We start from the raw sequence: 16,534 nt of genomic DNA on the forward strand, positions 1-16,534 counted from the left end.
ACTGTTACACATGCATATTGCTACTCACATAATTAGCTTCAACATCTCCCTCACTTCTGTTCACCTTCACCCTTTGATTCAGGCTTCTCCCTGTTAAAATGTTTGCTCTAAATAAACGGGTTGCTAGCAATAAAACTGAAAGAAACTACTGTCTGTTTGCAGAGCAGAAGCAGCATAATCAGGTTAGTCATCTGAGACGGCTGATATTTCTGTACAGGCACACAGCTGCACTTCATGCATTCAGTGGTATACCATCCCAATTTTGAACCAGCTATTTGATTTACTTGGGTGGCTCAGGGCAAACAATTTCACAGTGAAATAAGAGTTTGGCCATCTCTCTGAGTCAGCTAAAGCTACAAGCACTACAGGATGGAAATTCATTCTTCTGAGTTAACCATGCTATGAGTAAGCAATAGGATGGGCAATTAATGGTAACAGAAACTTTCCAAAATAAAGTTTCACTGTTAAATAAGCCTGAATTAAAGTAGATAGAAAGATGAGAAAGAGTTCTAAGCCAACCATTTCAAATAAATGATTGGGTTTCCTGCTTCTGAAATAGCCATCATAAAATTGTCATAGGTAACAGCAATAATGTCATAAATGAAAATTAAAAATAACAAGATGAGTAGGATTCCTCTGACATGCATCCCATGAGTTTTTATATGACAAACCTTGAAAATACTCTGTGTTAAGAACACTAGCTGAACCCAAAGATTTCTATTTTGTTGAAAACTGCATATGCAGAAGAGCACTACGGGATGAGATGCAGACAATTTCTGTAACAGCACTTGTCTCAAACTTTCAAATTTTGCTGCACCGCGAAGAAAGAAACTGCAAAACATATTTCTACTTGTGAAGAAGCATTCCTTCTAATGCAGAGAGAAAAGAAGAAACTAACGAGAATTAGTTTCAATTTAAATGATTTATGTAAATTTATTAGCAGCCCATGTAACTGACAATGGTGCCAAAAGCAACATCTATTGTAAAGGCTGCCCCTGCACTGCATGCACTGGAACTCTTACGCCCAAAACAACAAGCTGAGAGATTACAAAGCAGAAATAACAGGGTCCTGGGAAGCACAGGCACCTACACAACTGTTTCTGGCCTGACCACTACCAGCCTGTCCTCACTCTGGAGACCTTAAACTAGAAGAAATACACTAGACTAGAAACACAAGGAGCTGAGCGAGAAGACGAGAAAACCTGCTTTCAGGATCCACAGCAAACACACACTAATGGAGGATATGACTCTACACAGAGGAAGCAGAGGAGGGAAGTGGAGAGGCACATAAACAGGAACAAAAAAACATGACAGAAATAGGGAGGGGGCCAACACAGAAAAAACACTGAAGAGACAGGAGGCAATACAGAGCAGCGCAAAGATTACACTAACTGCCTACATTTCTCTGATGTGACTAATTGCTATAAAATATGGTGGGCAAGTGACGCAGCACGCCCATCTTTTGTATCACGCCAGAAGAATTTATTACCAAACTGTAACATGGACTTTGCCTACTCTGATATATTCCAACAATTCTTTGCATGAATAACCATAAGACCGTCACAATGACAGACCACAAGAGGTGACATACAGCATTAATTATATTATCTATATATGTTTACTTTCATATGATAATATCTTAAGATATATAAATAATGTGTATATATTATTTATACACACATATAGGAACATCGATGCTTGAGGGCATGTTGCGTATGAGGAATTCCTGTACCCAGTTTCCTAGTGAAACACAACAGATACTTTAAAATAAGGTTAATCTGCCACCATATATATGTCTATATAGATATAACCAGGTATCATATATGTATGTGATATAAACTCTAGATCAAACTTTGTTTTGCTTTAGGCAAGGGGAGGAAGAATACCTTAATTAGATCTTTGTTTATGCAATCCAATTTTTGTTCTGCTAAGGCCACATTCATCTTCATTCTCTACAAAGAATATTAACAAGATACAAGTCTGTCTGGTGGAAGGAAAGCTGTGAGATTTCCTAAGCATCTTCCATAATCAAGTTCTATGCTACAGCTGTTGGAGAGAGAAACCTGGGTGGTGTAGGGTAATGGTTAAATAATCAATACTCAGATAAAGCTGTAGCTGCCCTGTCTGTTGCATCGCTTCAGTGGCAAATCTCCATGAGGAAGTCTAGATATTTCAGACCCACTTGTTCCATAACCTTAGGCCAGAAATAGGACAGCCAAAATAGATAATGGAAAGACCAGAATACAAATACAATTGTTCATCCTAAGATGCACTGATGCATTCCTGCCAAAATTCTTGTACAGCTTCAGAGGACTTGAACAGTAACCAGCAGCTTTACTTGATATAAGCTTCAGAGTGTCCTCTTCCTTACAGAGAATCTGGCACTAAATCAGGTATTTTAATACCAAAGCAAGCATGCTGAGAGACCACAGATAGCAGCAGTAAAAGTGCAGCTACCAACACTGAGCTTTTCCACAACAATATTGACTTCCACTTCACACTGCAAGTAACTTTTGTGCTTTTCCATGAGCCCTGGACAGATGACAGGACCAAAAACTTCTTTTTTTGACATTTTAATAATCTCTAAATTAGAAGCTTTATGCATTTCAATCACTTTGCTATATACCAGCATGAAATGATGCTAAAGACCATGCTTTACCTGCCTTTAAAGACCTTTAAGTCATGACTTCAGTAGGTTAAGGAAAACTGTACTTACAGTCCTGACACCTTGATTACTCCCTAACATTGTATGTATGCAAAGGCAAGTTATCAGTAGTCAAGTCACATTTGTTTATTTTTGTTGGTCTGGTACCAGGCCAGAAAGTTTCAGAGCCAGATGATGAGATTAACACAATTTGTGGTAGAAGTGTGCATCACAAATTTTAGCAGGAACATGTTAAACAACTCTGTGGCTGTATAAAACTGGGCTTACAGTAGAAAAAAAATAAAGGTAAAGAGACCCTTTGCTAATAGCTAGTCTTTCCACAGTTGACTTTGCTTGTAACTTCTTAGCGTCATACAGCCGTGCAAGTTTCACTTCCATCAGGTCCAGTTATAGGAAAAAAAAATGGTATAAATCTGACCACATTGCAAATGAACAAAGCACATTTTCTGAAACTTCCAAGAATAAGTATGACTTTAAGGCATTTCATCCAAAACAGTCTAAATTCACAATTTCAGCTTTTAAAACGTTATTTTTATGCTGTATCAAGAATATCCTTGTAATGCAAGTTAAACATGCATGTTAAATGCTTAAAGCAATCAGTATCTCTCTAAAGCCAGATCATTTCCACACTGATCTGCCCTGGTGTACTCCATTAAGGCTGGTAGGATAAACTGCTCTGATTTCATTTCCCTTTTAGGAAGCTACCCACATAATCCTGCTTTAGAGGAAAAAAATAAAAAGGCTCAAAGACAGCCCAAACTTAAAATAGTTACAAACTTACTCTACTCTTCAAGACATTTGGATTATTTCACATGCCTAAAACAAGATTCTGTCCACAAGCTCAAGGTAGATGCATCCTCCACAAGCGCAGCCCTTTTTAGCAGACTTCTCCATTGCCTTATGTGGGGTCCCGTGGATAACTTGGTAAAACAGTAGCAAATGAACTGCCTGAAATGTTCTTTACACTACTCTAAAATTACCCTTGTATTTGTGCTGTGCTCAATGCTATTCACCTTCACAAGAATGAAAGAGCACAACAGATATCCAATGATCTGAGTGGCTGCAGATGCAAGCTACAAGAGCTTTTGTCTTTCACCTAGTAAGAGTACCACTTTTTTTTTCATAGATGCTGCAGCAAAGAAGCATACTAGGAATAATAGTCTTCAGCTAGTTCTTTAATTAATCTCCAATTTCTTTACTGTTCAGCTTTTGCAGTATGCATATGGTTTGTAGAGCAAAACAATATGGAATACATCCAGCTCTCCACTTAGACACAACGAATTTGAATCTGAAACACAGGTCTCTTGGTCTAACTCCCAGGAGTCTTAGAAGAACATCATCTGCTGAAAACACAGAAGGAAAAAAAACAAAGGTCATACCTTCCCACAAATCAAATGTAGTCCTGTATACAAGAGGTTACACAGCAGAAAAATCTAAGATTTAAAATGAATTGCAGTCACCCCCCACCAGCTGAACACACTGCCACCTGAGTATTCCCCTGCAGCCTATGACAGACAACATCTGCCCTACACACATGAAGGGCATGAAGCAGCATGAATCACAGAACAGTTTGGGTAGAAAGTCTACCTGGTTCCAACCCCCCTGTCATGGGCAGGGATGCCACCCAATAAACCAGGTTGCCAAGGGCCTCGTCCAACCTGGCCTCAAACACCTCCAGGGATGGGGCATCCGCAGCTTCTCTGGGCAACCCATTCCAGTGCCTCACCGCCCTCAGAGTAAAGAATGTCCTCCTAGCATCTCATCTTAAATCTCCCCTCTTTTAGTTCAGCCATTCATTACCCCTTGTCCTATCACTTACAAATTTGTAGATTTCAGAAGCTCAAGTACATTAAATAACACTGTAATCTGATGCTTTGAATCTGCAGTCACAGTGTGAGTGGTCACACCCACTGCTTAGCCAAACAGCCCCAGTGACTTCTTCGGACTCTTTACCAGACCTTGGGCACTCAGGGCCAACTAATTCTCCGCTGCTGTGTGAACAGCTTAACCTATGGGGTTACTCTTAATTCATCTATCTTCTCACTACTGATTTTGTCTGATTTTCAAGTTAATTGAAAACAAAATTCACACAAATTTGAACACTTTTAAGTGTTCTTGTAAGAAAATGTATACTGAGCTCTTGGTACACCCATGTTCCAATACCAATTGCTTTGCTTGATAATTTGTCATGTTTCCACACCCAGCCATTCACTTTGATCAGAAGAGCAGCTTTCTACATACTTGAAAAGTGAGTTAACTGGAGACACAGATAAAATACGAGTCCAGATAAAATACGAGTCACTGCCTTAATCAACAAATTTCCAAGTATGCAGAAGAGTAAAGACATTCTTTATGCAGTTATACATGCTCAGATTAACTGAACAGGTTCCAGAAAACAGACTGCACATGAAGAAAAGCAGGCTGCAAGTTCAAACACTGTAGTATCGACTACACAGCAAAGTATTTAGTACATACATCACAGCTGCCAATAAGTGAACACCATCATGAAAGAACTGTAACATGCATGTTTAAACTGTACGCAGGGTGAGAATTTGTAATCATGTATTACAACAAACAGCTTATGAAGTTCACATGATTACCTTTTATTTTCAAATGAGAGCCAAAGAGTTAAAGGAAATCTCACTACAAGAATTCTAAATGATGCATCCCAATCTATAGAATTGCTCAGATAGCCGCTCTTAGATTTGAAAATTCAATTTTATTACTTTATATTTTGAGTTATTTTATCAATTAGTGGTGTTAACAAATATGCCTCTATAGAGAAGGTTATATAACAGAACAGACATAACCTGGACTAATTTGGGAGTCATTAGAAAGACTTAACTTGCTAGCAGTACCTGTAATATTAGAACTTACAACTATGAATGCTATTTCCAGAAAGAAAGGGGAAAAAAAAACCTGCTCAAATGCCAGAAGTGCAAAATAATTAACAGCAGGGAAACAAAAAATATTAAACCTAACTATACTCAAATACCAAGCTTCTGAGAAAACTTTCTTGAACAGAGAACTTAAAATCACCCCTGTTTATGTGAGGGCTGCAGTCTACTTCCCTTCCATGAAGAGAGAGAGAGAAATAGGCAGTTATAAGGGAAAAGGAATACTGAACATCCAAATGCTATAATTTTCTCTGCAGCATAGGGTGTCAGTCACAGCTGAGAACACTGAAACAAACAACAAAAACCACAACAGAACAATCCCCAAAAAGGAGATGGGTTTTTCCTGTTGTTGAACTCTGAAAACATTAAAAATTGAAACAAGTGAGCATTAGCTACAAAACAACCTCTAACTTGAGGAATTAAGTTTTGGAGGAACAAAAAAACCTTTGTCCTAGGAAATATTTGTCAACATAAAATGATACAGCACAAACCATCAGCTGTACTGGGTGTTTCCACAAGAGCAAACTATCACATAGGCAGTCTGGTCTGACTGTTTCATAATCACTTTAATCCAGCAAAAATACAGCAATTTGCTTCTCCTTCCCCTAGTCTGCTTGCTCCTTCCAAGGGCACTTGAACAAATGCTTAGGGACCAAATAGCAAATGGATTATTAAAGCTGAACTCTTATTTACAACCACCAAACACTAGCTCAACCCTGATCACTTCTCCAATTTACCTCAAAACCACATGAAGCCTTGTGCCAGGATAAATGAAAGATGCTGGGCCAGAAGCAGGCAGCCAGGGGGGAGAGCAGTGTCAGACCAAAATGATCACAAGATCTCACTAGGAATATCTCTGGAGCAGACTTTTCCTTTAAGTAAAGACAAAAAATGCTACAAATCTGACTGTTCTGATATTAGGTCAGTCCAAGCCATACACCTGTGAGCTCTTTTTAGCATCTTTCTGCCTATCTGGGTTAGTACAGCCACCTCATAGCTGCAGCCAGCTTTCAAGAGACCAATGTATCTGGAAGTCTCAAATGCTCAGTATGACCACTGGAGAAAATGAGAAACTAGAAATCTTGTTTACAAGGTTAAGTGATGTGGCAGTACCCTGTACAGTACCCTGTAACATCCAAATGATCTACATTAAAGCAAGCCAGGAACCCAAGCCTTGGAGAGGGGGGTGGCTGTTTCAGCATCCCCTGAAATCCCTCCTGAGTCATCTTTTTTTGTTTGTTTGTTTGTTTGCAAGAATCAGGAAAAGTTCTTAGCCAGAACCACAGAAAAAAAACAAGGCTATCCTATACGTCCAGATGAGCTGTGGAGGAATTTCAGCAAGCAAGAAACAGTGAAAACTTACACAGACGCAAACTATGCATACCTTTATGATTCTGGAAAAAAAATGTTAGTATTTCAATAGGATACATGGCAGTGATATGACGTTAACCTGGTGTCACAAAAGAATTAAATCAAACACCTAAACCCTAGTTTGCAAGCCTCACAGATCCTTCCTGAAAAGTTAATCACTAGAAAAGTGTAAAGTTATATGGGTAATTCCTGAATATTTTAATCATCTTGGGTTTGTACCTTATTTAATAAAACTAACAGACTTAATGTACCCAAATATATCTTTAATAACAACTTATAATTCACTTTTGAGGTTTGTACCTTGGTAAACTCATGTAATGCTTAAGCAGTATTTTTTTCATAGCTAGCAATTTAAGTAACAGTTAATGGAACCCCAGCTAAATACTGCCTAATACAATTGCCATACAACTATTTTACTGCTTTTCAGGAAGACATTGCTGAAATCACCACCACCGCTCCAACAAATGTTCTGTGGAGTGCCTGCCTACAGGGCAACCTTCTTGCTGTACTCACCGCCGGGTAACCAGCAGCTACGATCTTCATGCTATACAACACAGGACCACTGCTACTTGTGAACAAATAAGCAAAACCATCATGTTTCTCTGACTGCTTTCAATTTCTTTAGTTTAATAAAAATTAAGATTATATACATTTATATGATGTTTACATAATTCACATATTCTACTGTACTCAGAAATAACTTGCCTTAAACATTTAAGCATATCCCATACTTGCTGGGAAAAAAAAAAAAAAATCAGTAAAAAACAACAAAATGAACAGGAAAACAGACAAAAAAGGTCTTAACAAGTCTAAGTGCATTCCCCCTAAGCATGTGGAGTTTTCATTTTCTGAACAGACTAAATAGCCTGTGCCATAAATAGTTTCAGTTAAAAATGAGTGCAGCTTATGTAAGCATGTGGCAGTCGTCATAAGCATTTTTTACTGACAGCAATACAACAAACGGTGGCCAATGAAGTATATAAACATGCTCTATTCAGAAAGTAGCATTTAGAAACTTTTCAAAATAGCAGTAGAGTTTACTATAAACTACTACTACCAAATCTTAACATCAAATGTTCATTCTGTGAATGAGCAAGAGAATAGAATGATCACCAAAGAATATACCAATGTTTGGGCTCAAGCAAATTCATTCAGAGTAGCCCCAAAGAAATTTGTGACAGTCATGAGAGCACAGCCTTTACTATAAGACACGTCTGTACTCTCTCAAATCTGTATTCCACCACATAATGAAAAAAACAAGAAAAAGAGAAACTAAAATATTAATTTAATAACATTTTTCCCTCCTTAATCAAAGACCATCATAAAAGCTTAAGCCTTTTTCTTCCCCTTGCCCTTCTTCTAGCACTCTGTATGTTCTTACAAAAGCTTTACCTTTCAGACCTTTCAAAAACCATGAGATATTAGGACAATTCTTCAGACTTCTCTACAGAAAGAGGGACTAAAAGTATCATGTAGATCTTAACAGGAATCAATAGAAGGGAAAAAATAAGAGAACTCTGGTGGGGTTTTTTGTTTATTTCATTTCAAATTGAATTCATGCAAGAATAGCTGCAACTTCTTTTGGTCCTTTTCTGCCAGTTCCTTAACACTACCTCTCCCCCCCCATCCAGTTCTTGCAATTATTAAGTCCATAGAGACTAATTTCCACAGGGATTGGTTCAATGCGTCCAAGACCGGCAATAAAAAGAAGGCTTTCTCCCTCTACCTTACAAAGTATGCAGAATGTTCTCTTTGAGAATATACGGACTCCTTAAAATATGAGAGAAGCAGAAGCTCTTCTGTCATCTTTTCCATTGTTTCCAAGAGGAGAATCCTCCACCAGATATCAGACGCCTGCCCAATAAAGCTTTCCTTTGACCTGCAGGCAGACATACATGAGAACAAACTGCACAAGGGCTTCTGCAAATGAAAAGCCCAGGAGCTGTGTAGATACACACGGAACAATGTAAGCTGCTGCCTCCCTGCCCCGATCACATCTTGGGTAACATATGCTCTTCGGAGACCCGTCATGCATTTTTGTTACAACTTTTACAGAAAGCTGTCTCAGTTAGGGAAAAGCAGCTTTCAAGTGACTGTGTGTTCCTCCAGAAATAGAAGTACTGCTTGTCACAGTACTAGCAGTGTCTGTGTTGTTGGTTCTGCTGCCTTGCTGCCTAACAACAGCAAAGATCAGTGAAGATCCCTCGATGTCCGTGTCAGTACAGGGAGATGCCATCCATTTAAAACTAAAGACACCAAGGCTTGCTCTAAAGAGTTGCTAGAAGAGTAAGTTTCTTTCCTGTATTTGGAAAACTTGACCAAGTTGTTCTTTACAGAAGCTGCTCATTCATCTCCCTCTCACAGACCCCTTCCTCCTAGATGAGGAAACTGTTTCAACACTAAACTTTGCTGACCCTTTATTTTCTTTCTTCTCTCTTTCAAATACAATAGACGGTCTTTTCTAAAGACAGATAAAGAACCTGATCTGACTCAGGTCTCTTAGGCCTAATGCTCCCTTCAGCCTTGTGTACCTCAACTCCCAAGCCTTAAAAAGGACTGGCAGGTAGAATACTTAGTTGACTTGGAATTTCTCTGAAGCAGAATCAGCATTTACTGTATCCAGCAAGGGCTTCAAAAGCAAAGAGGTAGACTGCAGTTAAGTCTGTATTTTGACATTTCAAACTTCATTGCACTGCAACAGATACGGCAGAGACAGTTACACCCTATTCCTTTAAACTGGATATTCCAAGAAAAAAAAAAAAAAAACAGGTTTGTTACAAAAAAAAACACTCAAACACAAAAGGAAGCTGGACGTGAACAGACATCTCACCACTGCTATCTGCTAGTGGCACAGGCACACACTGAAGACTGATGTCTTCAACACAGAAGAAAAAGTATAAACCACGTACATCACCCTGACGAGTTCCTCAGAAGCTCACAACACACGACCCATTTGCAGACTGACAGTGAGATCTGTTTTGAAATACCTGCACAGAATACTCCTGCTCATACAGAAGGAATAGTAAGCAAACTTCTACAACTACATTTTTCACAATCCTGCTCTAGCAGCAGGAAACAAAACAGAGCTCCAGACTACAGTAACTGTTGCCCTACACTGTCCATTTGAAATTTAGTATTGAGTTGCAATGCTTACCTACAAAAGCATTAAAAGGTCCCTTTTTAAAAAACTGTGTCTCATACAAGAGTTCTGAGTTCAGTTACAATACTTACTCAGCAATCTCAGGGTTAGTAAAGTCACATCTGTACACTATCAGACCACTTAGAAGCAAAAACTTGATTTTGTACAAATGGCACTCTTGTAGAATTACCCAGAAAATGAAGTGGGTTTTTTTTGTTTGTTTTTTTTTACCACCTTCAAGTCAGCAGGGGGAAGAGAAGGATAATATTTGAGAGAGAAGTGCTCGTTAGTATAAATTCATCCTATTAATATACTGTTTTGAACAAGTATGAAGGAATAGAGTAAAACTGTACCAAATGAACACTTTGCCTTATCTGGATATGTCACTTTTGACCTGATGTTAGCAGCATTACAGCGAGAGTCACTACTCCATCAACACAAGCTTAACAGTTTCAGAAAAGCGAAGCAGGCACATTTCAACAGCAACGCTCCACAAGTGACCTAGCACGCAGCCCACTGATTCTGCAAGCTGATCTTCAAGGACATCAACAGGAAAGGCAAATTTTAAGTTCCCTTCAGAATTTGCACAGTCTGGGTAAATACAGAACCCCTTATACCTTTCCGAACTACTACTGATGGCATGCCCAATACGAAAACCCAAGGCAGAACATAAATCCCTGACTCCTCCAAGTGTTTGCAGTAAGTGTCCGTGGCTTGAGTTAAGCCACAGTGTACAAGCTCCCCACAAAACAGAAAGAATTATACTTGAGGATTTATACACTGTGTGACAAATGCAATCACATCCAAAGAATAAAAGAAGCCTTTCACCAGCTATTTTCAATAGTCTGTAACATTGTAAACCAGCAAAGATTTCTCGGACAGATGAGACTTCGGGCCAAAAAACTTTGAATACAGCCAAGGAAGGGAAAAAGGAAACCTTAAAGCCACAACCAGATTAAAATACTAGCACTACCACGGATCTCATGATCAAACTTGAGCAGTCAACACTGAAAACATTTTAGAAAAGTATCCATACTTTTTTCTGCCACATCTGAGACAAATGTTGGTAGTATTTGACTTTTTTTCCTAAAAGCATCCCTAACTCTACCATGATTTCACAGAAACTGATCCACTTTTCAAATTAGCATACTTTATAGTGGACATACAATTTCATTGGAATGTGAGCATTCTATTAAAGCACATCAAGTGCGGAACATGACTGACTGCACGCAACCTGCTGAAAAGTGCTTTTAAGAAAACATTCTTAACTATCCATCAGCAAGCCCACACGTAAGTAGCAAAACATCTATCCTTAAGCTGTGATAGGCTACTGAACACTGCTGTAGCATAATGACCTTTAACTAGTCTGTAGCTTCACTGTTTGCTTACAAAGCCATCCTGCTTTACACAAACTCTGAAAAGAGAAAAAGGAGAAGTAACTTTCCCTATGATAGAGTTAGGTTAGGGCAGAACCCAGTAATGCATTGAAGATGCTTTTAGAACACCATAGCTTTAAATTCAGGCCCTAAGGAAAAAAAAAAAAAAAAAGAGCCTACCTGGAATCCAAGAACTATGGCTTCTTAAGAACACAAAGCTGTATATAACCTTAACGGAGATGAAACTCTTCGTTTTTGTACTATATTGCTGTGCTGGTTGTAATGAAGCAGCACTTGGAGGAGGACAGACATTTGTAGTAGTAATCAAGGGGATGCACGGCCACTGAAGTATTAAATCCGCTCTGACATGAAACTGAGCAACTGCCTCTGACCTATCCTGTGTAATTCAGCTTTTAAAGGAGAAAAAGAATAAGAAAAAAAAATGTGTCTTTCTATCTTGATCTGTATGTATGGTTTATTAGCAACACTGTAATTTGTCTCACCATCTTATTGCATGCTGGATTATGACAGATGTTTTCAGCTTCTCATGCCAATAAGAAGGCTTCAGTGATTCCTTTCCTGTTGGATGTGCAGATGAGTCTCCTGGATACTAGTCCTACAGTGCCACCTTCGAAGCACCAACTGACACGGCACAGAAGTTGACAACAAGCCCTCCACCTCATACAGAGTAGGAGGCCATAAAAGATACTTGGTACTATAGAATCTTCTGCAAGAACAGTAAGTATCAGGTCTAACATCTTTTGTCTTAAGCTGGAGACAAATTTGTGACATATTAACATATACAGTTTGAAAGCCTTTCACAAGGATAACCGAGGGATACTTTAAGGTTTGGCAGTCTATAGGAACCTATTCCAGAAATGTTTTGAACCAACACCTTTGATATCTGCATTGAAGAAACTAAACAAGCATTTCTGAACTCTTATCTTCCCATGTGGAAGAATGCTTACATGTGCAAACTGCCACCATGACATCACCATACGCTCAAACTCAACAATATGAGTCTTGGTCTTTCACAAGACAGCTAATGTCACCCTTCAGACAACATTTTATTCTATTATGCCTCTACAGAAATAAGTCTACAGAAAGTCTACATTATTATAGATAACTGAATGAAGCTCCAACTTGTAAAAAAAAAAAAAAAAAAAAAAAGGCAAGTATTAGGGAATTACTTTCAAATCTCTGCCAAACTTTTCTGCTGATATCAGTTTACAATGCTAGGCAGCACTACCAGTTTCAAGTTTAGGAGGGTGTTGTCCCTACACCCCCCCTCCCCCCATTTGTGTAAAGACTATAATAAGGACAGGAAAACACATTGCAAGAACACAAGTCACAGATATTTCTACCTTGTAACTCAAAACATGGGAATTCAAAAGTAGTCCAAAAGATACTTGTGAACAAGTTTGAGGCTTTATACAAACTCTAGTTTCACTCTCCATCTGTCACCTGTCTTTACACACGCCAAGTAACAAAAGTCTGTCACTGTAGATACCTTTATTTACATTTATGCACGCACAGATCCACCTGGTTCAGCTCACAGTAGTGGAAAGAGACACACGGAAGGCAAAACATGTCGTGCTATAGTCAAGTTGGATGACTAAGCAGGCATAATAGAAATATGCAACTCTGACCCCAACCAAGAATACTTTATACTTTTGCAGGCCATCCTTCAGGGCTACTTATGCTACTTAAAACTACATACAAAACAAATCAGCACAGGATCAAAATGAGGAGAAAGCATCTACAGACTAGTAGAACTGAAAACATTCTTTCCTTTAAGTGCTACCTGATTTCTGAGAGGGGACAGAGACAAGCTATTACCTGATAACACTGAGAATCACGTTAATGTATTCTCTTGGAACAATTCAAAAGAATCATTTACCATTAGAAACTGCTATTCCTCTGCAACTCAGCGGATAAGTATCAGCACAGGCATATCGCCAAAACCTGGTGGAAAAGGCAGCCCATTTTCACAACACCTATTCATTTTATCTACTTGAATATGATGACTAACAGAAAGAAAAAGGAGCCTCAATGAGACACACAAAACAACAAAAAAGAATGGACACAAATCTCACAATATCCTCTTTACGTATATCTGCAGTCATATACAGAAAAAGTTACAACATGAACCAGAAGAAAATAGATCACAAAAGTATAACGTGCATCCATCACCCTTACCCATCTCACTGTACCTAAAACAAAAGGCCTACAGCTAAAGGCAGACTTTGCTGATTTTAGATGCTGATTTTATTTCCTTTTACTAAGGTGTATAAAAAATGATGCAGTAACTGTCTTATGAGTGAACTGAGACATGTATTTACACTCAGATACAAGTTGTTAGTTGCTACTCTCAACTGACACCATTTGCAGGCCAGGACAAAGGGCTGACTTAAACAAATGTTGTGAAATATTTTATTTTTAAGAATCCTGTTCCTCTCTCATTGCTAAGAGGAAATGAATTTAACATATTTCATGTAAAAAGAATTGTTAAAAGAAAATGTACTTGACATGGGGCAGGGGAAAGCAGTGTTCTTCTCACAGGTCTGAAGACCAAACTAACACTACCAGAACAGTTATGCACCTTGGTCCATGCAGGCTTTACCTGCAAGTTTTAAGAATTCTTTTATGCTTTGCCTTCTGAAAACAGAACTGACCAACCATTCTGTGATTCTGAATGGACCTCTCACAGAATGTGAGCCTATAAGCAACCAGTTCCCAACTTCAGTAGCTGTGAACGCTGTTCAAGCAGCACTCAAGATACCGGACACCTCTCAGTGCACCACCAGGAACGGTCAGCTTATCCACTCGCAGTATTTATTTCGAATGGACAAAGAGGGGAAGAGGATAACTGCTGTAGAACATCACATTGACAAACTGTAACGTTCGGTAACTATAAAAGCAATGGGAAAAGCATTAGAAATAGCCAACATCCTAGCTAATTTTCAAAGTCAGAATCAATACAATAAATATTAATAGTTACTAATGACATCTTGAAATTAATTAAGCCTCCAAAGACGCCCATGTCCATGCATACCTATCTGAGCAGAGCGCCTTGCTTTACGTTTTGCATCACCTTGCAGTGCAGCACACCTGGCCCACGCTACTTTTTGGTTGACAGGGACTCTCCCTCAAGCTCCAAAGCGCAGTTGCTCCCAGACCATCTGAGAAGCCACCTTTCCTCGCCTTGCTGAAGCAGTGGAAAGAACTGCCAATGCCAGATCACAAGTCCTGTCTGAACGGGGGGGGCGAAACACACTAACCGCAGGGCTAGGTGCCTGGGAGAGGTATAACACCAAGGCGTAGGGCAGCACCTGCCTAGCATACCCAGCTACAGCGATAAAGCACCCCCACACAACCCAGGCCTGCTCTTCCCCCCAGCAGCTCCCACAACCGGCAGGACCTGCCCTCAGGACAGGAGCTCGGGCAGAGCACACCTACGGCCCTGCTACCTTTGGGGCCCTCCCACCCCCAGCAGCACCACGGCGGCTGCTCCCCCTCCCCTTCCCCTCCCTTCCCTTCCCCTCCCTTCCCTTCCCCTCCCCTCCCTTCCCACCGCGGACCAACCCCCCCAGGACCCCCAGGGAGGTCTCCAAGCCCCGAGTTTCCCCCCCCCGCTCCCTCACCGGCCGCTTTCCCCCCCACCCCACCAGGCCGGGGACGATCCCCCCCTGACTCCCGGTGCGCCCCCCGGCCCCGCCGCCCCTCACCGTGCTGCGCTGGGGGCTCGGCTCCGCCGCCGCCGGCCGCATGCCCGGCCCCTGGGCTCCCCGCCGGGCCTCCGCCACGGCGGCCGTTGGAAAAGGGGGGGGGGGGGCGGCAGGCGCCGGCCGTCGGAGGCGGTTGTGGGGTGGGGGGGGCGCGCTCCGGGTCTCCCGAGCGGGGAGGGGGGGAGGGAGGGAAGGGAAGGGGGAAGGGGGGGGCCTGGAGCAGCGGCCGCGAAGCGCTTCCGGGCTGCGGGCGGCGCCGCACGCTCAGTGCGCGGCGCTGAGGCCGCGCGGTGAGGGGAGGGGCCCGGCCTGCGCCCGCCCGGCTCCGGCATGGCGCCCGGCATCGCGAGAGAGGGAGGGGAGGGGAGGGGCGGGGAGGCGCGCGATTAAAAAAACAAAAAAAACCGGCCGTGGGGCTGGGGGAGATCAGCGAAAATAAAGTGTTAAAGCGATAGAGCCCCAAGGTCGTCTGCTCCAACCATCCCCCTACCACCAATGTCACCCACTGACCATGTTCCCAAGCACCACGTCCAACCTCTCCTTGAACACCCCCAGGGACGGTGATGCCACCACCTCCCTGGGCAACCCGTCCCAGTGCCTGACTGCTCCTTCTGAGCAGAAATGTCTCCTCATTGCCAGCCTGAACCTCCCCTGGCGCAACTTGAGGCCATTCCCTCTAGTCCTATCACCAGCTACCTGCGAGAAGAGGCTGACCCCCAGCTCCCCACAGCTTCCTTTCAGGTAGCTGCAGAGAGCAATGAGGTCTCCCTTGAGCCTCCTCCAGACCAAGCATCCCCAGCTCCCTCAGCTGCTCCTCACAGGACTTGTGGTCCAGGCCCTTCACCAGCTTCCTAGCCCTTCTCTGTATATGCTCCAGGGCCTCGATGTCCTTCTTGCAGTGAGGGGCCCAAAGCCAAGCACAGTGCTCAAGGTGCAGCCTCACCAGAGCAGAGTGCAGGGAAATGGTTTTCTCCTCAAAAAGAGGTTTTGGGAACCCAGTGGTGGTTCCTCACGCGGCTGGAGGCTGTGTGAAGGGTAGCCTCAGTGCCCTGAGCTTTCCATTCTCAGAAACTTCCTCATGAGCACGGTTAAAGTCAGTGCCTGGTCCACGCGGTCACCAAAACATTGGGCATCGTTTTGTGAATACCACCAGCAACAAGCTGTGTGGATACAACAGCTGTATTACAGTTCTTAATACATTTCTTAATATTTCTTCCATGTAACAGGGGATAAATGTTAGTATAAAAATGCCCATGCCCAGTGTTCCTGCCTGAAGCTCTCGTCAACCGTAGTGAGCAGCGGTTCTGCATCCCTCTGCTCCGAGGACAGGCTTCAGGCAGCTGTGACTGATGGATGGA

The 16,534-nt window shown here is 41.6% G+C and overlaps 1 protein-coding gene across 4 annotated transcripts in view; it reads right to left on the minus strand.

Moving 5' to 3' along the window:
• TAB3 (TGF-beta activated kinase 1 (MAP3K7) binding protein 3) overlaps positions 1-15,302 on the minus strand; it is a 44,406-nt gene extending 29,104 nt beyond the window's left edge. For all 4 annotated transcript variants that reach the window (XR_014318801.1, XM_082775374.1, XM_082775373.1 and 1 more), the window contains exon 1: positions 15,177-15,302. The gene's annotated coding sequence lies outside the window, so the exon portion shown is untranslated. The remainder of the gene's footprint in view (positions 1-15,176) is intronic.
• Positions 15,303-16,534: the final 1,232 nt, after the last annotated feature.

The sequence above is a fragment of the Aythya marila genome (assembly GCF_965140915.1).
Source record: "Aythya marila genome assembly, chromosome: 1".
NCBI lineage: Eukaryota > Metazoa > Chordata > Aves > Anseriformes > Anatidae > Aythya > Aythya marila.